The sequence below is a fragment of the Papilio machaon genome, chromosome 9 (assembly GCF_912999745.1).
Source record: "Papilio machaon chromosome 9, ilPapMach1.1, whole genome shotgun sequence".
Classification (NCBI taxonomy): Eukaryota; Metazoa; Arthropoda; class Insecta; order Lepidoptera; family Papilionidae; genus Papilio; species Papilio machaon.
This window is the reverse complement of record NC_059994.1, coordinates 3,060,721-3,086,640: the sequence shown is the minus strand read 5'-3', so window position 1 is coordinate 3,086,640 and position 25,920 is coordinate 3,060,721. Positions and strand designations below refer to the sequence as shown.

Sequence of the window (25,920 nt, the reverse complement as noted above, 5' to 3'; positions counted from 1 at the left end):
ACAAGCCCGGGCTTAAAGTTCTCGTGAAACTGAAACTTTGAAGCGCTTTAAAATAGCTCAGGGAATGTTTATTCAGCGCCGTACAGCATTGCAAACAAAAAGAGCAAACTTATAACTGTCGTGAAGCTGCCGTGAAACGAACACAACGAAAAAAGCCGTGATACTTTTTGTAGGGTCATGTCTACGATACTTTTGACCGGTAAAAAAAAAAAGAAATAAAATATATTCCATTCAGTAGTGATACTGGTATTTGGACTACTTAGGGATCATGACACGATTTTTGTTAACAGAATTGGAAATTTGCAATAAGTACACTGTTATATTTATCTCAATATCAGTACTAACTTTACTTATTCTTTCAAACAAATCTTGTATATTGCTAGTTAATTGAGAATAGCTACTACTATAGTAATAATATATGTAATATGGTCAAGGGTACGGACTACCGATATAGCGGTCGTGAGTTCGAATCCTGCCCCAAGACCATTATCGTGAATCATATCCTAACATAACATTTTTCAAAAAACTACTACACAACTCACGCCTGTAACCCATAGGGGTAGGCAGAGATCACAGACCTTCATTTGGTGTGGCCTAATGAACCTCCGCGTCGCCGTCTTTTACTTCCGAGAATTTACACGTATGTTGGGTTGCATTACGATGTGTTCCTTCACCGAACGAACGTTGAATATTATACATTTGTTAATCGAAAATCTTGGTAAATGGTGGGAATCCGACCCAGGACTTGCAGATTGTAAGTCAAGTACTTAACCCTTGAGCCACTGACAAAAATCAACTAATCCTTTTATTTTAAGAATATATTGTTCTTCCTTGCATTAAACATACACATATAAAAGATTTTAAAAGGTTAAAAATATATCAGTATATAGTTGCAAAGACATTCGATTCGCATTTCTTAAATCTTACGTACGGAATCTTTACATTTAGATTTAGAAGCGGCAGACATTGAAGTGATATGTGATTTACCGCGCTCCTGGTACACGTTGGGTGAAATTCAAACTACAATTTGTGCTGCAGTGCATATACTGCGAGCACAAATTGTATTATACATGTAAATTATTACGACATATTTATTTATTTGTTCGAATTCAATTTGCTGTTTCTCCAAGAACATATTTCACTCTATACTAATTTAGTATTTTTGAAGTTTAACATAAACGACATTTTTAAACTGCAACAGACAAACTCCGACAAGGATATTGTTCTCAAATCGTGATGACGACGATTGTATTAAAAATACGTTGTGATGATTTTGATTAATACAGTTTTTTATAGTACAAACATGAAAAAAAACAGTTGAAAATAAATGAAATAAAATAAATCATGCTAATATTATAAATGCGAATGTTAAGATGGATGGATGGATGGATGTTTGTTTGAAAGTATCTCCAGAACATCTCAACGGATCTTGATAAAATTTGCCACGGTTGTAGAATATAGTTTAGTTCGTTTTACTTATTATGTTTTTTTTAATTCCGGGCGGACAGAGTCGCGGGCGAAAGCTAGTCTCTTATATATGTACTTATGATCCCATATAAATGTAATTACATGCAGTGTATTATGTTTTGTAATTTACATTAGTCTGTATCCGCTAAGCACTCTTGTGTACCTATTCACAACTCCGTAATGAAATGTGAAGCAGAGTATTTTGTTGGATGCTACAGCGTATTCATTGCGGGGCCCATTTTATTATTTTAAATAACGACGAAGAAGTAATGTATAGAGATTTTTTAATTTTTTACTCGCTTAGCGATCAAACATATATGTTAACATGTTAATGTAACCGTAGAACTCCACTACTGTGACTTGTGGTACATACTGCTATCTTTTTCTTTCTCCTGGGGAAAACAGAGACATAAAACAAAGTAAACTTACTGTAAGAAAATACGAACTTCGTTCGATAAGTAAACGAATTTCCAATTTTCAATATATTTTTCGATTAACTTGTTTCCTTATGATGCCTCTTCGAGTAGCGGAGGCTGGTATTTGAATTTAGAATTATGAAAATATTTTAGCTTTTACTTTTTAACTTAAAAAAGTTATTCATATTTAAAGGTCAATCGCGTTTTGTTAACGAAGTTGTTATACGTTTTATAAAAATATCTCAGTCCTTCTGATATTATGAATCATTACAAAGAAAGAAAAACATTGAAGTCTAGCTTAATTTGAAATCATTTTAGATCTTATAAGAAAATTAGCTGTCACCCACAACTCCGTATGCGCTGAATCAAAAAAAAAAAAGTTAATGAGTAGCCTATGTGTTCTTCCACATTATGTTCTACATCTGTGTCAAATTTCATCAAGATCCGTTCAGTCGTTCCGGAGATACCTTCACACAAACATCCATCCATCTATCCATTTAAACTTTCGCATTTATAATATTAGTAAGAGTAAGGTTAATGAGGTCAGTTTATGATGTCTCAATGTTCGGAAGCTTCAATGTGGCATCTTATTCTCTGATTTTTGTCTCATTTAATCCGTTTAAAAATATGTTTCTACATTTGACACAATTGTTCATTAAAATTAATACTTTAATCTTTTGATCCACGTTCATCGTACCTGTGACAGCTCGGTCGGCATGAAAATGCACTGTCACTGAACATTTTAAATGTTGAACGGTTCATTAAAACCAAAACCGCGGATTGGAAACCAATGGATTGTAACTGGACGGATATTAACTTGTAATTAGGTAATGACCACAATTGAATTTATTACTACAACTATTAAATTGTTTCATTCCATTTTAACGCATAAACTTGTTTTTTGAAAAGTTTATTTATGTTATTTATATTAGCATTTACTGTATTATTTGTTTTATTTTTTGCCGAGTTATTTTTAATTGAGATTTAAAATGTAATAATACTTTATCGAATGTGAGTTTATAACATAGATATGTATATTTGCTGTTAGTTTGAAGTTTCAGTTCCGTAGTTAGATCCGTGTTGTGGTTTGGCGTACCGGCTATCTGGTACCGGATATAGGTATCATCTGGATATCCGACTCAGAATGTTTGGCGCCGCGCGGCTTACCAGATGTTCCTTCAATACGCTGGACCGCTGCCACCGACGTTATTCATTGCAATCACTTTTATGATTACCTTTTTAATGTTCATTTAATTTTTTCTAATAATATTTAATGTACTTGAATTCTAAATATACAAGATTTACTTTATGTTCTTTATATTATACTAAATTTATTATGAGTGTTTAATTTCAGTTAACGTTTTAATTTACTTTAGGAACTTTTTCTCCTTATTACAAATGTACTTGTAATGTTTACGTTTTCTTTTGACATATTACTAATTTGGATCTAGAATTACAAAACTGTTATGAAAATGAAAGTGAAACTTGGATAAATCAAGCTGAAAAATTGTGTCAAATGTCGTCAACAGTATAAAAGGCATTTGGTCAAGACAATGCCTTATCCTCATTTTATATCTGATGGTTACGTGAAATCGTAGATAATCGTAGAGTTTCGTCACTTTTTTTAACTATAAATTATATATTTAATGAAAACATAATCAATTTTATATTATACATTATTTTTCTTTTAAGGAATAAAAATTTAATTTCAACTTATTGAAGCGAAAGATCGAATTTTAACAAAGGTCAACAATTTCATTAGCATACGACTGAGCGGCATAGAATAATAATTTTTCAAACCCTTAGTTGTTGTACTGACGCAGCAATTATAAAAATGATTGAAACTGTCGTGAGAAAGTCTCGTAATAAGAATAGTAATTACAACTTCTCGTTAGTAAATAAAATTATTAAAATATTTATGCTACTTTGAAGTTTATTTTGTAAAGCAGGTAAGTTTGCATTTATTACTTTCCTTGTTAAATATCCAAAAATTTACAGTTTCTGAGAAAATTGTAAAATAGAATAAGTTGGTCATGAATTTTACAAAATATAATTTATCAAATTATTGCCAAAGAAATTATTTTTATCAATAAATAGCCTTTGCCCGCGACTTCGTCCACACGGAATTAAAAAAATAGCCTATAACTTCCGGGGATAGTGTAGCTTCCTAACAGTGACAGAATTTTTCAAATCGGTTCAGTACTTTCGGAGCCTATTCAATATACACAAACAAATATTTTGTCTTTATAATATTAGTACAGACTAATGAGGTTATTATTCCGAAACAAAAGACTCCCGGAAACTTGTATAGGAATTTCCAAAACATAAAATCATTGTATTGTTTCTTCGTCTTAATAATAAGAGCAATTAGGCAAAGACAAAAGCTCCCGGGGGAGATATTGAATGGAATGGTTGCACAAGTGAACTGAAATTCGCAAACAAACGTAAAGAATAATGTTAACATTTAACGAATTGTTGAAATTTAACTATGCTGATGGTTAGTATGAACTAAAGTTACGACTGTTTTTTTCCTTAAGAAACACTATTTTGTTGCAATAAAAAACTGAAATATATAAATACACTGAGATACAGATTTACAATTAGAGATTTACTATAGTTATTTTATTGTAGTTAATTAGAGTGGTTTCTACAAAAAGATTTCATAATAACGTATTTGTATTGCCTTAGCGTTAACCGCGAAATTCTTAGAATTGTATGAAAACAAGCTTTATAATTTCTATATGGCATGTCACCCTTATAATAATTAAGCTTGTATTAAATTAATTAGAAGGTTTTTTGTGTGCGTGACGGTGCAGGTTCGGGGAGTCATGGTTGTTTCACACGAGGACAGAATAACAAGACAGAACAGTGTTTGAACGTACAATTACTGTTAAAACAGTAGTAAACTGCTTCGCGGTGTGCAAAGTAGCAGTACAGCACCGTCTACTGTTCTGTATAACTGTGAAACTCTCGTGTGAAAGTACATACATAGGTTAGTGTTGTTGTAATATGTATTATATAGATTAATATGATTTGATTAAATATAAAATTGCCGAGTAATGCCGAGCTGTGATGTCAATTATTTTTATTTAACTTCTTTTATATAATATATTCAATGTACCCTGTAATTTATTCATTAATTAAGTAAAAATCTCTTTAACATACATCGTTTTAAAAGTTTTAAATTTAAGTAAATATAATTTTGTCTTACTCTACTATATCACCAATATAACAGTATGCGATACGTACGAGTAAACCTTAAGCTCTTGATTGTAAATCATTTTATCTTACAAATTAATTAAAGTCATTAGATATGCTTAGCTTTCTAGTCATTAGCTAGCCTAGTCATTAGCTTTCTACTGCGTACTGCCGCGTTGTGGAATGGTGTGTCCTCGGCGGTATTTCAAAATCGCTACGAGTTAGGGTCCCTCAAGAAGCGAGCGTATCACCATCTCAAAGGTCGGCAACGCATCTGCGATTCCTCTGGTATTGCAGATGTCCATGGGCGTCGATGAACACCTTGGTGTTCCCGTTGCTCGTTTGCCCCCTTCTCTTATAAAAAAAAAAATATGTAAATTCTTAACATTCGACCTGATGCCATCATATTACCGGCAAACAAAATAACCAATTAGTTATATTGAATCTATTTTTGTTGGTGATTTATTAGGCCGACAATATTATGAGTTAACTTGTATTGATTTAGTTAGGAATACAAACTAATTTTATATTTGATATGTGTACAATGTCCTCGAAGATATTCGATACTTGTAAAATATTTATGAATACTTATGAACGTACATTTTCTATAAGTATAATGTCTTGTATACGTCTGTAGCTTTATATTAAAGAAAAAGTACTTTGCTCCTTGTCAATGCCTAAATATAAAGTCCAATGATATAATTTTTACATTTAGTAAATTAAGTATAATATATTTCCACTGTAGTATATTTTAAAATGAAAATGTATCATCATATTTTTAAATTTCTACGATGACAAGTGTTAACGCTTAATAGACTCCCAAGTAGTGGACGACCTTCATTACGTAGCTCAAAGGAAAAACCTTAAGTACTGAAAAAGCCTACTAATGGCTAGAGCTGTGAATCCATTTCATTCAGTGCTACGCGGCCGCTACGCGCGAACGGTCCTCTACGCCGTAGAATTTCTACGCGGTCTTGCGACATCGGTAAAGTAACTTTACGAGTGTATAATTATTAAAATTCTTTTGTTATTAAACTAGCTGTGTTTGTATAATAATATTAGAAATACTTTTAGTGTTTTCAATGTGTATGTAGTAAGAAAAATATACATTGTGACTAAATAGTACAGATGTTAACCTATTTAAATGCTTCGTTATAAAGCGAAGGTAAGAACTTAACGTATCAGATTTGAATGAATATAAGCAATATATAACATGTTTTAAATTAGTTTATATAAAATATTATTAAAATGTAATTAAATGATGTAACAATCTGAATTAGGTAAAAATAAAAAATTTTTTGTTTGTTTTTTATTTTTAATATTTTATTTTAGCTACAATTTAATAGTGTTTACATTTAAAAACAAAATGCTTAAAAACTTTTTAAAAATATATGAACATATAAATTATGTGTTAATAATATTGTAATACTTATGATATTAATATATTATTAATTATTTAGTTTTAGAATGAGAAAATACAAACAAATACACATACAAGTAATTTAGTTTATGAAATAATTTTATGATTATTGAGTTATTAAGTATACATTAACTTTTTTACTTTACATTGACTTCAATAACTTTGTTTTACTTTCACAATGTTGCGTGAGTATCCTGAATGATGGTGGCAGAAGACTGATCATTGTGATGATCTTTAGAGGAGACCTACAGCTGGCTACATGTGGCTGATATGATAGTAATTTTTAGTTTCGTTACCGTTTATAACCGTTTTTAATATTTTTTCTTTTACGGAGCGATTTAATATAGCATCAATGAAATCAAATAAGTACGTTAATGTTAGGAAAACTTACTTATACTTCAGTACAGTGTGCACATTGACAAATAATAATACACAATGTTATTGTAAAAGATAAAGTCAAAATCTTTACATTAATTGAAAACTGATAGTAATTTAAAGACCAATCTTTATAAAACATCTAGCCAAATGTATGCAGTAAGTTATACCATTTTGATCATATTAATAATTAGATTTTCAATAATTAATTTTGTCAATATTGCCCATCTCTCCCCTATTTCCACTTTATACACGTGCCCTGAATGAGCAAAGAGAGATTACATGTTTTGCACAAGTCTACAAATCCATTACGTTCTTTACATTCATTAGTCTTAATACACAATTATAGATTACGCTGAGTTAATCTGTTTGACTATACTGTCGACTGCCGTTACAATAAGGCTCTGTACACACAAGGCAATGGAATACTCGAAACTAATATTGTATAGTTCAGTCGCGAGAATCGCGTTGTGCGCCTTCTGTACATACAACGCCGAATCATCAACGCGAGTTGTCTATTCGGCCAGTATGGGCATAGCGACTACATTAAAACCGACAGTCACGTTGACAGATAGAAATGTCGGAAATTGTATTGCGTAAGACTAAAATCGTCGGGTTTCGAAGATTTACGTTGTCTAGTGTACACTAAGATGTTTTTAAAGTTGTAGATACGTGGTACTAGCTTTCGTATGGCAATTAAAAACCCACGCATTCACGCGTTTGTACACAACAAGTATCAAAAAGTTACTTATGACGTATATTTATCTCTTTCTAATAACATGTTTCCCTAATCATTTGTCTCGTTCTTAGCGTAAAGTATTATAATAAGTAACTGCCCATAGATATAGTACTACTTGCGCCATTTAAAAAGGCATTCATGTAGGTGTATAACATGTCTATCTCTTATAAGTCATTAAGTGTACAAAGGGTTTAAATTGACATAGATCGTCATCCCTCACTCACATTATCTTTGAAAAAGCTGTGACAACAAAATATGAAAAAAAAGTGGTACTAAAGTTGAAACTCACAGGCGATAGTTAAACACACTTACAATAAATGTGTCATCAATTTCGTAAACCATGTTGTAGCGTGGATGGTTTACAAATGCTTAAGACAGAATCAGATAACAAAGATTTCAGTTGAATTATTTTCAAAGGGATAAGTGGAATCTAAACAATGTACTTTGCCTTTGCTCTTGTACTCAGCGATTGTGTGAATTTGACGTATTAACTTAAACTTTAAACAGAACTTGAGTTTGAGATAAATTTTCTTTTGTTAGTTTTCTTCTTCGTAGTACGTTTATATCATACGTATATTTTGTATACTTAGGATAGAAAGAAGAAGAATATCATTATAAGAACATAAAACTGACTTTTTTAAGTTTAAACAAAGTTAGTTTGTTCAGTTTGTAACGGTTTAAACATTATGAAGGTCTTTGCGTGACAAGGAACATTTTATATGGATTTTCAGTTATTGCTTATGTATACTAAAGGGAGCGTCGATGACTTCGGGGTTAAGCACTTGACTAGTAATCTGCAAGTCCTGGGTTCGAATCCTGCCATATAGCAATATGTTTTTAATTTACATTTATCTGACGTTATTACGGTAAAGGAAAACATCGTGATGTAACCTGCATATATTTGCAAAGAAATTCAAAGATATGTATGAAATCAACAAACCCGCACTAAGCCAGCGTCGTTGACTACGGCCTAGCCCCTAACTTAGGGTAGGCTCCGAGCCATACAGTGGGGACATATTGCGACCTGATGATACTAAGAACAGTACCTTTAGATTTGATTTTTAGCCGACTTCAAAAAGAAGGAGGTTATCAATTCGACTGTATTTTTTTTTTTTTTTATGTGTGTTACCGCGAAACTCGGCCCCTGGTGGTCCGATTTTGATAAAAATTATTTTAATCGAAAGGAAGTGCTTGCAGGTGGGTCCCATTTTTTTTTTTTTTAAATAACTAGAAGACTAGTAGATTTTGAATATAGCAAAAATTTGTTGCGGAAATTAGGGACATTTTTGCTTTCAGCGCTTACGTAGGCTAAACTATAGGACCTACATAAAAATGATGTATGGCGAATTGTAGCTCTTTAAATGTGCTAAATAAAAGTCCGCGATAGCATATATCTATCTTTTATAGTTTTCTCACAATAACCATTTTTTTCTTTAGAAACATTAATTAAATTCATGCCCTATTTCCGACGCTATTATTCAAGTTCAGTATTAACCCTTATGTAAATAAATATGTTCATTATCAAGAGAATTAAATGTAGATTATATTTGCGATTGAAACTATATCATTCTGTCTAATAGTTTAGGAGATATCGTAAGAATAAAATTACGCGGAAACAAAAAATGCTACATCGCGTTACAATGAATAGCACAAATTTGCTTTCTGGGCTTACGTAGGTCAAACTATATGACCTACATTAAAATGATGTATCGAGTAATTATAGATCCTTAAATTTGCTAAATAAAAGTCTCAGGTGGCATATATCTATCATCTATGGATGTCTCACAAAAACCATGTTATTATGAACAAACTTCGATTAAATTGCACACGAAAAACAGCGTCGTAAGCTTACGGCGCTATTATATTATATTCGATATGAATCCTTATCCAAATAAATATGTTTGATGGCTAGAGTATTAAATGCAGATTACATTAGCCTTTAAACTATGTAATTCTGGTCAATAGTTTGGAAGATATTAAATTATTAAAAACTACGCGCATTCGAAAAATGCTACTGCGGCGCGCGGCTGGACAAAATTAAAGGCAGGGTACGATGTATTAGTTCGTTAATTTTCAATTTGTATACCGATTTTGATAATTATTTCATTGTTTAAAGGATAAGAGGTTATCTGGTGTATTCTAAATTAGTTTTTGAATTGAAGTACACACATATTAAATAGGAAAGTCCTTTTCTTTATTTGTCTTATTTATGTCCTTATACGTATTAAGGAAATTTGTAATTAAACTTCAAATTCACTAAAAATTGAGAAATAAAACAAACATTTTAAGAAAAAAAAATAGCCGACTTCAAAACAAAAAAACTATCTCAAACAAAATGCGCTCAAAAGTAACTTAAAAAAAACAATTTCAAACAAAATGCACTCAAAAGTAACGTAAAAAAACAATTTCAAACAAAATGCACTCAAAAGTAACGTAAAAAAACAATTTCAAACAAAATTCACTCAAAAGTAACATAAAAAAACAATTTCAAACAAAATGCATTCAAAAGTACCATAAAAAACAATCTCAAACAAAATACACTAAAAAGAAACAAAAATAATGTCATGAAAACTTCTTTCTTTCTTTCTTCTCTCTTTCAAAAACCCTCTAAACTCTAAAGAAAGTTCTCTTCTTTCTTGTAACATGTCTATATTGTATAATTATTGTTATTTTGGAGTCGGTTTCGGCCTAAGTAGGGACATAAACGTAAGTATGTCTAATACATCTCAAATATAAAATGTCACCTATTTACTTCGGCCGACACCGACTGCGAAATAACAATAATTATACAATATAGACATGTTACAAGAAAGAAGAGAACTTTCTTTAGAGTTTAGAGGGTTTTTGAAAGAGAGAAGAAAGAAAGAAAGAAGTTTTCATGACATTATTTTTGTTTCTTTTTAGTGTATTTTGTTTGAGATTGTTTTTTATGGTACTTTTGAATGCATTTTGTTTGAAATTGTTTTTTTATGTTATTTTTGAGTGAATTTTGTTTGAAATTGTTTTTTTACGTTACTTTTGAGTGCATTTTGTTTGAAATTGTTTTTTATACTTTACTATCGTCTGAAATCATAAATAATAAATCAAAGACTTCCAAGGTTTTCCTTGAACACCCTTTTTTTAAATGTTAATGATTTCTATGAAAACGCTGTTGCCATAATTCTTCAACTTGTGAATCCTTTATTATACACCCCGATTGAAGGGTAGAACTTTTACATAAAAAGAAAAAAGTAACTAGAATATTTTCTTAATATCCATGAACGCCGGTTATAGTGTTCGGTTATTTAATTCTGTCAGAGGCTGATTTAATTCTAAACGAAATGTCGACGGGACTAAGGTAAAGTTAAGCTTTTACTTTGTGCTTTTAATATTCTCAAGAACTTTATAAGCTCATTTTTTTTATAAGAGAAGGGGGCAAACGAGCAGCGGGAACACCAAGGTGTTCATCGACGCCCATGGACATCTGCAATACCAGAGGAATCGCAGATGCGTTGCCGGCCTTTTAGATGGTTTATATTTATGATTTATGATTGACTTCAATAAGACTCTATTGAATGTAGGCAGTAATCTGATGTATTTTTGTTAACCTCAATAACTGTAGTGCCGGAGGACCAATGACAACACATTTGTGGTTCATTGGCTTAATATACACAACTTTAAGCCTATAACCCAAAGGACTGGGCAGAGATCACGGACCTCCATTTCGCGTAGCCAAACGAATCTCCGCAATCAAATTTTCAACATTTCGGGAGACCTTGGTACATATAGTCAAACAACAATACCTGGCTCGGTGACAGAGACGCTGCTGTGCGGTTAGTTCTGGCACAAAACATTTAAAAAGAACTTACTTATCTATGAATTGTAACAGGCACTCAATATCAGGTAACGCGCTTGCTCATTTGACTGTATATTTTGGTTTTTTATGAAAAACTAATTAAAATGTGTATAATATTTCTTTTATTCAAAGTTGAAATTGTTATGAGTAAGTCTATCAGTCTACTATATGAAGTGGAGATTTTGATGAATATACCCTATTTCCCAAATAGGAAGATTAAGCCTTTTGTTATGAAAACTATTTTAATAATGTACAAAAATCTCCATAATAATAAGACGTAAAAGTAATCACGATTTCATTATTTTACGCATTCGTTCACGGGTCGTTAAGTAAAAATGCCGCCATTTGGCAAATACGGGCGGTATAAAATAAAAATTCGTTTTGTGACTTGTAAGTCGGCTATGATCTACATAGAAAACGCGATCCGGTTAATCGAAGGATATACATTATTTTGTCTGCTTTTTATTTAAACATTTTCTGCAAGTTATTATTGTTACATGAATTTTCGTATTTCAATACCAAAATTCTATCATCACATAAACATGTTTCTCGTATATATTTATTATGATTTTACGTATATATATATAAGAATTATATATAATGTCTTTGAAATTAAAACTTTTAATTTTTATGAAAAAAAAAAAAACTGTTATACCAGTTAAGCAAAAAAGCTACATTTACCGTCGATTTCTTGTGTTGGAACAATTCTACAAAGATACATTAGTACCTTTGTTTTGAAAAGAGAATCGTCATTATCAATCGGCACAATATGTACTACTTCTCCATACATCTCTATCACCCGATATATCTGAATTCACCACCTTCTTACGCATATCCTCTTTCACACAATCCATTTCTTTATGTGATCATCATCACAAGAATAATGTAGTATCATCTGGATATTATCTGATTCTATGTACACGCATATGAACGCATCTGTCGCAAATAGCCATCCTATTTATGAAATAGATAATTTATACTCGTGTCAAGTTTGATGTACGGAAATGAATTAAATTGTACGAGTACATTAACATATTTACGTATTGCGTAACGTCTGTTATTATATTATATGTTTGTTAAAATAATTTAGCCGCGTGAACCGAATGCTTTGTTATTAAAAAACATTTCGTAAATATTTATATGTACACTAGCTGGCGCCCGCGACTCTATCCGCGCGGATTTAAAAAATAACGTAATAAGCCTATCTTCCAGACTATGTTCGTATCCGTTGATTCGTTCCGGAGATACCTTGAAAGAAACATCCATCCATCTAAACATTCACTTTTATAATGTTAGTGAGAGTGGTGTTTAGATGGTAAAGTTATTATAGATACGGAAAAATGGGTATTTAATTCCGATTGTTCGGTAGGCCGATCGACAGAACGGGACAAAATGCCTATTGAATCGATATAATTCCAAAAAAAATTACAGATACAAATTGGGCAGGTCGGCAAAACGGTAAACATCAATATAAAAAAATAAACATGAAATAAAAAAATAAATTAAATATCAAGTGTTATGTTTTCAATGATTAACTGCCGTATTCAGACTCGGTGATTACGTAAACAGTATCTTAGTGTAGAGTTAAAAAAATAAACACACTGAATCTACACTAAGGGACTATCATAGTCAGCGCTTAATGATTCTGTGAGGCAATAAGAGTAAGAGCTAATATTTATTTTTGTCTTTTTATCGGATTTTATTTGTTTAACCGTCTTGTATGATGTAGAATACATAGTATTGTTTTGTTAACAAAATTTTGAAGGACGACCTTAAGTCAGATCAAGTACGGCTAATGCGACCTCCTTTAAACTTGTTAATCCATTTAAGACTAGTGACTCCGTATAGGGTTTCATTGCGGAATTTAATCTTTGATGTGGAAATGACAGAATATTATTACAAACATTACATATCTCCGTTAACTTAATCCGGGTCTGAAAAGGACTCTTATCGCAGGTTTCCATTGCCGAAATATACGAAAAAAATATACTGTAATACTTTATAAGAAGTGTGAGTTGGGTGACAATACCTTTTTATTATATATAAGTGCAGGGGAAACCGATGGTCATATAGACATTACAAAAATCGAATATAATAATGAATTATAAAATACCACAGTCGAGGACGTTTATTTTCAACCTATGGCGATATGTCCTTTGACGCTCACAATGTTATTCGTATTATATAGATATATTGTTAGAGTAAGGCCCTTCGTACACAAACCAACATAAATCTTCGAAATTCGGCGATTTAAGTCGCTAGGACTTACGCAATACAATGTCGTTAATACACAGATGAAAGATAATGATGTTCATCCACAGCGCGCGCCGATGATATTTCTATCTGTCATCACCAAAGAGAGTCGCTCGCAAAGTAAATTAAAGATCGTCGTGAGAAAAGTAGCTGTAATTTTCAAGATGGCGGAGTAAATCATACAGTTGACATATATTCGTTATAGCCATAGCTCACCTAATAGAGATTTCTATATTAGACTATACAACATTGTGTGTACCTACGGAGCGTGCGCAACGAAATTCTTGCAAAGCTACTACAATATTATTTTCGACGATTTACGTTTTGTGTACGAAACGCCTAACATATATGTGCCAATTAATAATTCTTATGGTGACTGTTCTGAGATTTTCGATGATATGTGGCAAAGATTTTGTTTAATTCTGTATATATACGTTCACACGTACACGTATTTGATACATGTACTAAGTTATCAAGTTTAAATTAAACATTTGCCAAAATCTATTACAAATAACTTGTATGAAGGTACTTGTATGTGATGTATTCTTTGTAATACAATACATATAGAACGAGGAGAACAAACACAATACATATTAAAGCGTTTCTAAGCGGGTTGTCTCTTTGTTTGTATTGCTCTATCAAGTAAATTCATCAACATAAAATGTACAATTCTAAGGTAACCAATAAATTGTTATACTAACAATTTATTGGTTGATACACCTATTGTAGTAAATAGACCTCTATTTCATATTAAATATAATTCTGTTCACTTAATACTAATTTTTTACCACCAAAATATTAATAAAACACGTTTAAAATAAAAAAAATCCTTAATTGAACTTTCCTTTATGTTATTTGACAATCTGTAATTTGAATATTTTTTCTTCTGTTTGTCTTCTTTAGAAACTTACATACATGTAGTACTCGTATTGGTCGCTTAATCTTATAAAAAGAGAATCTTCAAGTCATATTTGGGATCATTTCTCGCGTATCCTGTTACGCAAACTTATATTTTATAGGATAGCTAGAAGATCTCGCAAACAGGATTATAGCTGGGCACGTGCTACTGAAAGGAAATCTAATTTGGATTCATCGCATTACTCGGCCGTCCTGGCGACGATAGACATGCGATTATTTATATAAACGTTGTCCTTTTACTTTTAGAGTGACGATTTAAGGTACTTTGTGGTCTTAGTGCTATAGGAAGGAAAAGAGCATAGTAATTAAGCTGAATAAATGGAAAGAGGTCTAGAATCCAGATAGATTAGTAAGGGAAATATCTTTTTTTCTTTATTTCCTTTTATTTTATATAAAACTGCAATTGAAGAAATGACAAACGACTTGCATTTTAAAAAATGCATTTTTTATCGCCCTGTTGATAGGTTAATCTTAAATGCTTGTGTAGTGGTTTAAATTGTTTTGATGATTGTCAATATTTTTCGATGCTTTTTGTTTAACTGATAATCAAGTATTATTAGACCATAAATGCGATGTAAATTTAATTTACCTTCATAGTCGAGTCAGAATCTCGGCCAAAATTCTTGTTTAAACTTTGTGTACCTCATGTTTAATCAGTCACTGTCAAATCTGGGACAAGTGAAACTTCAGTTACCAGTATACTCAGAAATTATTCATATTTTTGAAATAGAATTAAGATCACTATCACGACAACAGGTGAAAAATTCTAAAATTTAGTCCTTGAGAGAGTGAAATGATTTTAGGCCAATTACATTCGATAAAAGTTACAAGTTTTAATAGGAAATCTCAAGGAATATTATAAATGCGAATGTTTCGATGGATGGATGGATCGATTGATGTTTGTTAGAAGACATCTCCATAGAAATTTGGCATAGATGTAGTACATAGTCTGGAAGAACGCAAAGGTTAAGTTAAGTTTTTCTTTTAACTCCGCGCGGACGGAGTCGCCGGTGGCAGCTACAAATCATAAGTAGGTTTACTTTACTTCAACTTACTACTGTTTACTTTACTTTGATAAGATCTAATCAATTTATTTCGTTTCAAGGACATAGACAATATTAATTTTTATAATTTAAAATATGAAGTTAAAATTAATCAATGCATATATAACTTAAAACAACTAAAACAGTTCTCTCAATAACCATTAAAACTTTTAGTTTGGTTAACGTATGCAAAATTTCAACAAGTTATCTTGAAAAGCATATTTCTCATTGTGATTCAAATTACGTTCGAAGAGCCTATTGAATTGGAGAGAAAATAGTTCCATATTTAAGAATGCTACATCTTATGTGTACATTGTTGAGATGATAAGATATTCCTTTAATTGTGTTAGTCTTTTGCATGTTCTAATGTCCCATTTCTTCCAAAATTGTTCAGTTTTACGAATAACAAGTATAAATTATTTATATGAGTTACCAGTTTGTGAGCAAGAATAAAGATATATTTACCTCAGGAAAACATGCGAAAAAATTATGCTTTACAAAATTTACGAAACAATTTACATCATGTTAACTTTCTGTTTTTTTTATAATTGACGATTTTGGCTGTGTTAACTTACGTCGAATCGTTCACTCTTTTGCCACAATTTTAAATAACAACAGTTCACATCTTTTGCTAGTACTTTACTTGAGTGAAATTTTTATTTCTCCGAGTCGACCCATTTTCATGCTACAGTCACAAAAGAATACATCGTGAACCGGGTCTAATAAAAACTACTGCTACAAAAAAAATAACTACTGAAAAAAAACACGGCATAATTTGATCGCTTAAGGTAAAGAATAATTTCGAAACTAAAATTTCGAACAATTAGTAAAGTAATATTTATACCTTAGCACTAATCATTTCCCTATATTTATCTTACTCTCGTTAGGGCGGTACGTAAGGTTTTATAGATCTTGCTATTTTGGTTTAATTTTAACGAACAGCCGTCTGCCTGTCGCCAACTCTACTTCGGAGTAATCAATAGTATAGTTATTATACAAATAAGAAAATTGAGTTTCAACTGAAGGTAATAAGACTTCTGTATTCACATATGAATGAGGGATCAATTCGTTCAATTAAAGTCACATTAGTTGAGGTTGTCGTGCGGGCGAGCACTGTTTGTTATCTCGTACGAACAACTTACTTTAGCTGGCTGCGGGTTTAGAACAAGTAACAAAGTTTGTTTTGAACTCTCCTCGTGTCAGTCCACTAACACCGACATAGAGACACCGAAACGCTAACTCCGACAACGACACGCCAATACGCCGGATAGCGCGACTTTTGCGACGTGTGAGATCCGTGCTTATCCCACGCCTTGCGCTTTGTTTTAGCTTATGTATCACGTTCAGAATTCTTGTTACGTATCTGTTGCAATTTCACACAACATTCTGTTAACATAGATAACTTAATATTATTACATTGTAAATTTTATGTAAAAGAAGTAAAGCAAATGATGTGATGTGAATTTTAATTTAGCATGCATTTGTCACACTTCTCCATTTCATTATCACTTATATACTTAGTTATTAACGTAAACCTTAAGCCATATAATTGATGTATTAGTTCTGGTTATTTGTAATATGGCCATTGGTTGAATCTTACGAGTGTAATCGTTTGACATACTAAACCATTAAAGTCACTTTGATACTAGCAAGTGGTTTGCAATATAAATCCGTTTCAGTTTGATTCTAAGACGACGTAGTCAAATGCTGCGAAGAGATATGAATATCAAAATTCCTTTGTTGTACAAAGATGTGTTCCTCTAACATTCAGATGAGTGTCCACTTTCCTTGTCGCTTAATGAGAAAAAAGCACCAACTTTTATTCTTAAAAGACAATATTTTCAAGTCTTGCTTTTTTATTCTATTTATGTTTCAATAAATACTCTCCCTCTTTTTATTTCCGTTATTGTTTTATATTTTCATATTTCGTACCTGTTTGTAAAAAATAAGGTACTTCTTTCGATTTCAACATAATCAATGAGGTAAGAGTTTGGTATTTTGATGAACGATGTATAAAATTATAGCCATAGTGAGAGACTGCACGTAATAGTTATAGTATAAATATATTTATTGATATTGTTGTTTAAATATACGTATACATAAATAAAAGAAGTTCTATTTCAAATATTCTATATTGAATGTTCACGAACTCTGTGAAATGGATTGCCTCACCGTGCAATACGTGACACATTGAAGATTGTGTCAATATGCTTACTTTGGATTCACTACAATGTAGTGCCTACAATTATTTCTTGAAAGTACCAACATTTTAATATTCAAACTAATACTAGATCCTAAAGACTATCCTATATTTATCCTATATTTTAATGTTAATAGACAACGTCTTTGTCTATAACATTTAGTTTAGTACATCAATTGTCCTTAAATTAAACTTAATAATGACATATTTATAAATGTAAATCCATCATTTGTTAAACTCTTGTCACTTTGACAATATATCACTTTATTAGTATATCTAGCTAAGTCTACCCACATTAAGTTGTTACGCGACGCGCTCTAGCCGATCGGTTTCGACTTTCTCGTAATGAAATCGATGATTTACTTAAGTTGTTCAAAAGTTCTTCAAACAATCTGCACATTTCTTCAGACATTGAATAATCTTATAATACTGATATATTGTTTTTAATTTGTACTTTTTATTGGTGATGTGATAGTAAATAGTTTCATCTTCCTCTAACGTAAGTAATAATTTTATTTGAAGAGTAAGCTGTACTTTTAGACGATATAATTTGTAAGCTAAACACGAGATGTAATATTGTTTTTGAGCTCGATTGAAATGAACGTATTTATCTTTCGCGGACATATTTCAATTAGAATGCAAATTACTTTCATTCATTTAATAGAATTGTACTGAAGCTATTTGTTTGGTAAATTCAACGTAATAAATCAAAAGAATCTCTCAGGAATTAATAAATTTTATTATTTTAAAACTGATGATCCCAAAGAGAAGTTTTAATATATTTAGTTTTTATATTTACTACGAAAAAAGTTGGTGAATTATAAAATTACGATAAATTAAAAAAAAAAATCTGTAAATTACAATTTTTATTTAGTTTCAGTTTGTAGTCCCGATGTTTGTTATCAAATTTTGCATACATGTGTAAATCGCGTGATAAGGCAATATTATTATGACATGGTGCTGATCTGATGGAGCTAGAATATGGCTATAATGACAAAATTTATTATTTCGGACAATAATTTATATAGACACACAGACAGAATACCTAAAAAATTACTTAAATTTGTAACAATTGTTTTAAAAAATTATCTATTTTTCTTATTCCCTAACAGAAAGCAACGTTTTTTGTAAGCTCCATTATTAAATTAGAAATACATCCTTGTCAATTCGAATTTTTCTTACCTCGGACTGAAATCCTCGTTGGATTTTTGTAGCACTCTCAAGAGAATAAGAACAGTAATAGATGTAGATCGAACATCGCTTGTCCTACATCTGGCGGTGATTGATTTTCCGCAATGTTGCCCAAAAATAACGTAACGAAATATCTCTATACGAATTTAGGGCATGCGGTAACAAGGACAATTCCAATGTTGACAATTTCTCCCAAAAAAAGTAATCGTTAAAACATTGTTTCTTTTCAAAGTTTTGTGTTTATGAATTTATATATTGATTTAGTAAGCTTCTAGTTTGATTAATATTGATGAACAATGTTCCACTTGTTATAAGGGCTTACAGTCCAATATAAACTTTGAACTTTGGCATTGGTATAATGGACATGTATTTCTCATAGTTATGTTATTGAGTTTTGTAAATTGTACTCTATTTTTTTTGCTAAGTGTGAGCTGAGAAGTTCACGAATGTATAGAATTATAGTTTCGTAACAAACAAATTAAACAAACTATAAAACTTTTAGTCGTAGACACCAGGTTCACATGGCTAGGAAGATTTACGAAAAGTCATAAGTTATGTGTGTTTACCAAACATTACTTTTATTATATTAAAAGAGACAAGAAAAGTGTAAACTTACACAAAGTAAATGGAACGTGAAAGTATTATATCGTCAAAGGTAAGATAAGCTTTGCAGCATAATATTAGTAATTAGACGGTCCATTACTAAAAGATTAAAATTAAGAAACCAGTTTTGTAATTTGTAAAACAATCTTAAAAATGAAGTTAACGTTTAAATTCAATTTAATGTAATACAGCGTGAAACAATAGAAGCCGTCACATTTCAACACATTAATTTGTTCGATGTGATGTAGACGTAAATTAATCTCTCATTTGCGTATTTAAAATATTATGCAAATCATTTTGAATCTTTGTATAGAAACCCTTTTGAACCTTTTGTTCGTTTAGTCTGAAATCATTAATCAGAAAAATCCCCCTCATCCAATAATTCTATTGTTTGTAAAATGATGATTCTAACCAATTTTCATTTCGTTAATAACGTTATGATAATTTGATTTTTTTAGCCACATTTTTATATCTTCGCATTTAAAAGACAATACTGTTATATTTAGGAACTGCAAGAGTTCGTCTGTAAATTATTAGTTGGTGAAAATACAACTAATGTTGACTTCAAATAAAATTTGTCATTATTGAGTACTCGTGTTAGTACAAATATTTGTAAACAAATAACAGGACAAATATTGTGTGAAAAAGTTTATTGTCTGTGTAATCGGTTTAGGGCCGATAATGTTACATGATTATCATGCCTCTATAGCTTGTCCCGCGTTCTCGCTTGCATGCTCTGCTTACGTGAAAACGAGTCATGCTTTTTCGTGAATGCTGCGTTCATCGATAAATAAGAATTTATCGCGTTATTAACAATGCCTAATTAAATAAAATGTTTGATAAAGGTTATGTGAGGATAAAATTTACCTCATTATTGGTAAATTGTTTATTATGTTTACACAACACTTAAGTTCTTCAAGCTTCATTAAATAGGTGAAAGAAAGTTAAGTGGAGTATAAGTTTCGCCAAAGAATTATAACTTCTGACGGGAATACTCAAGTTTCGCTTGCACAGGGCTTTCTTCTAAGCTTTTATTTAATTAATAAATAATATAAACTTTGTCTTATATGAGTTAATTCAGTTCAGGCATTTTAATAAAAATATTACAACTGTAACTTAATATGAAAGGTTACGATAATCATCAATTCAATAGTATTTCGGCTATTTGCTAAATTGATCTTTGCTTGTTGGTAATTGCTTGTAAAAAAAAAATGAAAAACATTGTCTGGTCGCTTACTATGTAGCGAACTACGACCGTAACTTTTGTCTCAGGTGAACGATTTGTCACCTAATCTGACCATTCGTCATGAATAACAATAAAATTATAAAGTAAACATTTAAGATAAGGACATACAATATTTTATCATTTATTACAACCTATATAGCTTATAGTAAACGGGATTATGATAAATGTACTGTTAGCTCTAACGTCAGATCCAATTGACTTAAATCGATTCAAACTGGACCGGCGTCGACAGTCATGCATCTTTGAATAGACATTTCTATCTCAATTCTCTCAATGTTTCGTATATGTACCTATTTGGGGACCTATGACAGTTAAATCACGAATTACAATCGATTGAGATCAAATAGGTTCTAATATGTAGTATGTAGCAAAATTTAGGTTCCTTAATTACTGTAAAAAATTTAAAAAGTTATATTAACATAGTCATTATTGATATGGTAAAGAAAAGAAAAATAAAGGTAACAGTCACCGAACGATACTAACAAGACGTTATTTTAAATCTTACTAATATTATAAATGCGAATGTTTAGATGGATGGATGTTTGTTTGAAGGTCTCTCCAGAACGGCTCAACGGATCTTGATGAAATTTGGCACAGACATAGAACATAGTCTGGAAGGGCACATAGGCTACTTATTACGTTTTTTTAAATTCTGCCTGGACGGAGTCGCGGGCGACAGCTAGTTATGAATAAAATAAAAAGTAGTATTCAACTTTCTTAATTAATAATTTTAATTTGGTTTTGAGATGTGGTTTTGTAATAAAATGACAACAGAATTTAGCTTTTATATTTGAAGTTAGTAAAATAAAAGTAAACTAGGTGTAGACGGTACTAATTATGATAACGTGAACTTTTCGTACATGCGGGTTCTTAGGAATAGATTTTATGTTGTGGTTAATTCATTAACATAGGTTATGTTATACAAAGACCACTAACTTCAAACAATTCTCTTGATGTTTCTTGCAGAAATTTGTATTAAGTGTGTTAAAATAATTAAAAAAGTTTTTAAAATTTGATTAGGACAGTTTAAATTGGAACATTTCAATACACACCTTGATCACATTGATCCAAGGTTTAATATGATGTTATGCCACTCCAACAAAACAAAATTATTCCGTTTTTGTTTTCTAGTATTAGGTAAAAATCAAACTGGTTGACAGTATTCATTTATCATTGAGATCGAACTGGCGACGCGCAATACGACGTGTAGTGTTTGTGTCTATGGAATAGATACAATTCACTGTCTCATGTACCACACTGGAAGGGACGGCTGTCTCTGGGTAGTTGAGTGACGAACGCGGTACGAAGCGGACGTGCGCCTGCGCTCCAGTGCGGTAGTGGTGAGCCAGTGTCTGTCCTTAATCATCTTTAGGGACCCTATGGTCCTACAAATGGCGACGAGGTGAAAAAAAAAAAAAAAAAACAACAAAATAGAAAATTGGTAACTATGTCCGTATTTTGTGCCCTAAGTAATAAAATACTTGTGTGTAAATTGAAACATTTCAATCAAGATATTTAATTTTATGCCTAAAAGTAGAGTACAATTATTACAGATTTCATAATAGAAGAAAGATGACAATATGATATGGGGAACATTAGTTTACAGTATTATCCGATTTTATAAGTTGTATACGTGTAAAATAGTAATGATGATATATTGCAAGCATGCGATATCACTTCCGCCGTCGTTATCTATTTATTATGATGAGTAGGAATATTTGTCTATTAAAGTTTAGTTCACAAAAATTTTAATTGTCAATAATATTTACAAATTATTACAGCTAACTGTAAAAAATTAATTGTAAAAAAAAAGCGATTGAAATTATTGTAAATTATTATACCTTCGAGTACTTACAATATCAATCTTCATAAGTGTAAGAAACGTCAATAAAAGGCGGGGTCAACGGGTGGCCTGATTTATTTGTAAAGATGTTTTAAATCTGTTATATTAATCTACTCACTATTTGGTCATCAAATATTCTCTGTAACGAGACACATCAAATGCAACACATCAAATTAAAACAATAAGTATCAACTGACATATTTATTTTGTTCAGAAATAATTATATTTCTGGCAAAGGTATTTGTGAATCTTCTTCAACGAACCGTTCTAGGATCTAAGACAGTGTCATACGAAATATGGGTCTATTATCTATTAACTGCAACTAAGTATTTCACGTAAAATGACAGGTACAGGCCGTATTTTGAAAATCGGCTATCATTTTAACTAAAACTAGCTTTTACCCGCGACTTTGTCCGCGCGGAATAAAAGGATAGAAAACGGGGTAAAGATTATCCTATGTCCGTTTCCTGGTTCTGAGCTGCCTGCCCACCAATTTTCATAATCATTATAAATGGTGTGACTAATACGACTTTCTTTTATATATATAGATAATACAGATATGTAGTGCTCTGGATTTCCATTAAATTGGTGATATATCTTCGTCTATTTTGGATGTCCATTAAATTGGATATATGAATGCGTAAATAGGTAAACCTAATAAGGTAAGGTAAAATAGTATTGAAAAGTATACATTTATAATTTGGATTTCTATTACATTAGAGATATTCTAAACTATTTTATTACATTGTACAAAATGAAATTCATTAGATTGAATTTAATGTGTCTCGGACTTCTTTTAAATAAGAAGCATTAGTAAAAACAAAAGAACTTTTATTAAATTGAAGGTATTTTAGATTTTAGATTTAAATCGAACATTTTCAGTAGGAAGCAGCTGATATTGCAACGACTGCTAAAAAGAGACGTACATTATTACAATAGCGAAGATAATTTGTTTGTTTACAACAAAAAAAAGTATACGCTAAAACGAGAAAAAATGAAGAAAGAGATAGAATAATTGTGTTAGTGTAATTATGATTTTTGCGTATATCGAAAGATTGTTTTAAAATTAATAGAATGTCGTTGAAAATAAGTCAAAACATATTCTTACTAATTGACTATAACGATTTTATAGGTGATAAGAAAGATAGAAGACATCACCCGCAATCGGTTGTTTTCGTTATGTCGTGGTCATGTGACGTACACTCTGTACACTGAGAGCAATTTAACTTTATTTAACATATAACATTAGATCCGACGATATATCATTAGATGCTAGAAGTTATCGACGGCATCTCAGTTGTATAGTTTGATGCGTTGAGATGTATCACTGGATTGGTTATATAGTTTATTTATCAATGTTACAATAAGTTCCCTCTGATGTTAAGAAGTGTTATTGATAAACCTATGTTAATAAATAAAAAAGTAGTTAATACTAAAGTCTGTTCGTGGGTCCTTAGCAAAAAATATATATATTACCAAATTATACGTAAAAATTAAATGTTCAATTGTTGGAGTATGAGCAAATGAATATCCGGGTGCAAAATAGTAACAGATACATGTAAATACTGCACAAAAGTTTGATTATTTTCTTTTGAATATTACCAGGTCTCACAGTTTAATAGAAAATTTGTGTTGTCTAAATTTAGTTAACTCTAATTCCGTGACGTCGGAATGTCGATAAAAAAAATGACTGAAAAGGTCATTTGTCCATCATTGTCAGCGTAGTATACAAGTGTGTGTAACTAGTGCACGCTGTCATGTGTATTGTACAGGCAGTAGGCCCAATCGTCTAAGTTTTATTTGAATTTAAAATATAACTAAACTATAGATAGGTTTAGCGTTCGTCCGTGATTTCGTAAGCGCGGAAAAAATATAGCCTAGGTTCTATTGATAGTCTCGACAAAATCGGTCCATGCGATTCGGAGATTATTCATATGGCCATTTGCCTGATTGTCCCTTATAATATTAACAAAAATTAACTTTAACTGTCAACTTTAACTTGCGTTAAATTTTCATCGATTAAAGGCTTTAACGATTAACGAACTTACATTTTTATTTAACGACTTAACGATTAACGAAGTTAACTTTTGATTAACTGTGCCCACCTGTGACCAGGACCATAACAGGTTCACAAATTATTAACATCCTGAAGGAACTCTTTAGTCGACTGGGTTATCCACATTCAATCACTGCAGATTGTAAATGAGCTAGCAGTTTGTAAATGAAGAGTTTAAAACTTTTTGTGAAGATTGCAACATTAAACTTTTAGTACTGTTCCATATTGGCCGCAAATGAATGGGGAAGTCGAGCTTCAAAATAGGGATATCTTAAAGTGCCTTAGAATAAGTGCAAGCGAAAAAAGAGACACGAATATAAGAGAAACATTATATTAGTATTTTATGATGTATAACTCTACTCCTCACTCAGTAACAGGAAAGACCCCTTCAGAACTTTTCTTTAAACGAAAGAATAGGGTTAAGATTCGATGCTACATGATATTATTATTATTCGGGTTAGTTTCAACATACAAAATTTTTCAATTATTTAATTCAATATTTTACTTTGACATTAAGCTTGAGTGTTGTTGATACGCCGGCTTGATAATACATCATGGCGTCGGCCGGAACGCTGAGTGATTAGTGAATTGATACATACTTAAACCAATGATCTTATGACTTATGATAACATTGATACTTAGTAAAGCAACAACTGCAATTCAAAAAGAAAAGGAAATGGATTAGCTAAGTGTGCATTTGACTAACACATAATTATCGTGATTAAATAGTAAATACTTTATTGGCATGGCCGTTTGGTTTATATGAAATTTATGCATAATAATGCATATTATTATGCAAAATAATGAGAAAAAAAATTTAGATTTCAACTTAATTTAAGGTTAATCTATATACTTTTCTTCGTACTATTCATGGCGATCATAGTATATCTTCGAGGGGGAGTTCATTGCAGCCACTGATAGTGACAATGACTCACACTTTTGTTGTTTTGTTTTGTATTTTCTGTACTACAAAATATATCTAAATTATACGTAAAATGTTTGTTAGAAACAAGACCTACCGTTCTCCTATATCAGTTGTTAATTATTGCAGATATCCATTAAGTTGGTTGTACAGTCACATGCACGGAAATGTAAACATTGTTCTTGTTATGACGAC

The 25,920-nt window shown here is 31.2% G+C and overlaps 1 protein-coding gene across 1 annotated transcript in view; it reads left to right on the top strand.

The window, feature by feature from the left end:
• Positions 1-6,014: 6,014 nt before the first annotated feature.
• The window catches only part of LOC106718772 (suppressor of lurcher protein 1), a 245,727-nt gene continuing 225,821 nt past the window's right edge, over positions 6,015-25,920 (top strand). The window contains exon 1 of the mRNA XM_014512942.2: positions 6,015-6,246. The gene's annotated coding sequence lies outside the window, so the exon portion shown is untranslated. The remainder of the gene's footprint in view (positions 6,247-25,920) is intronic.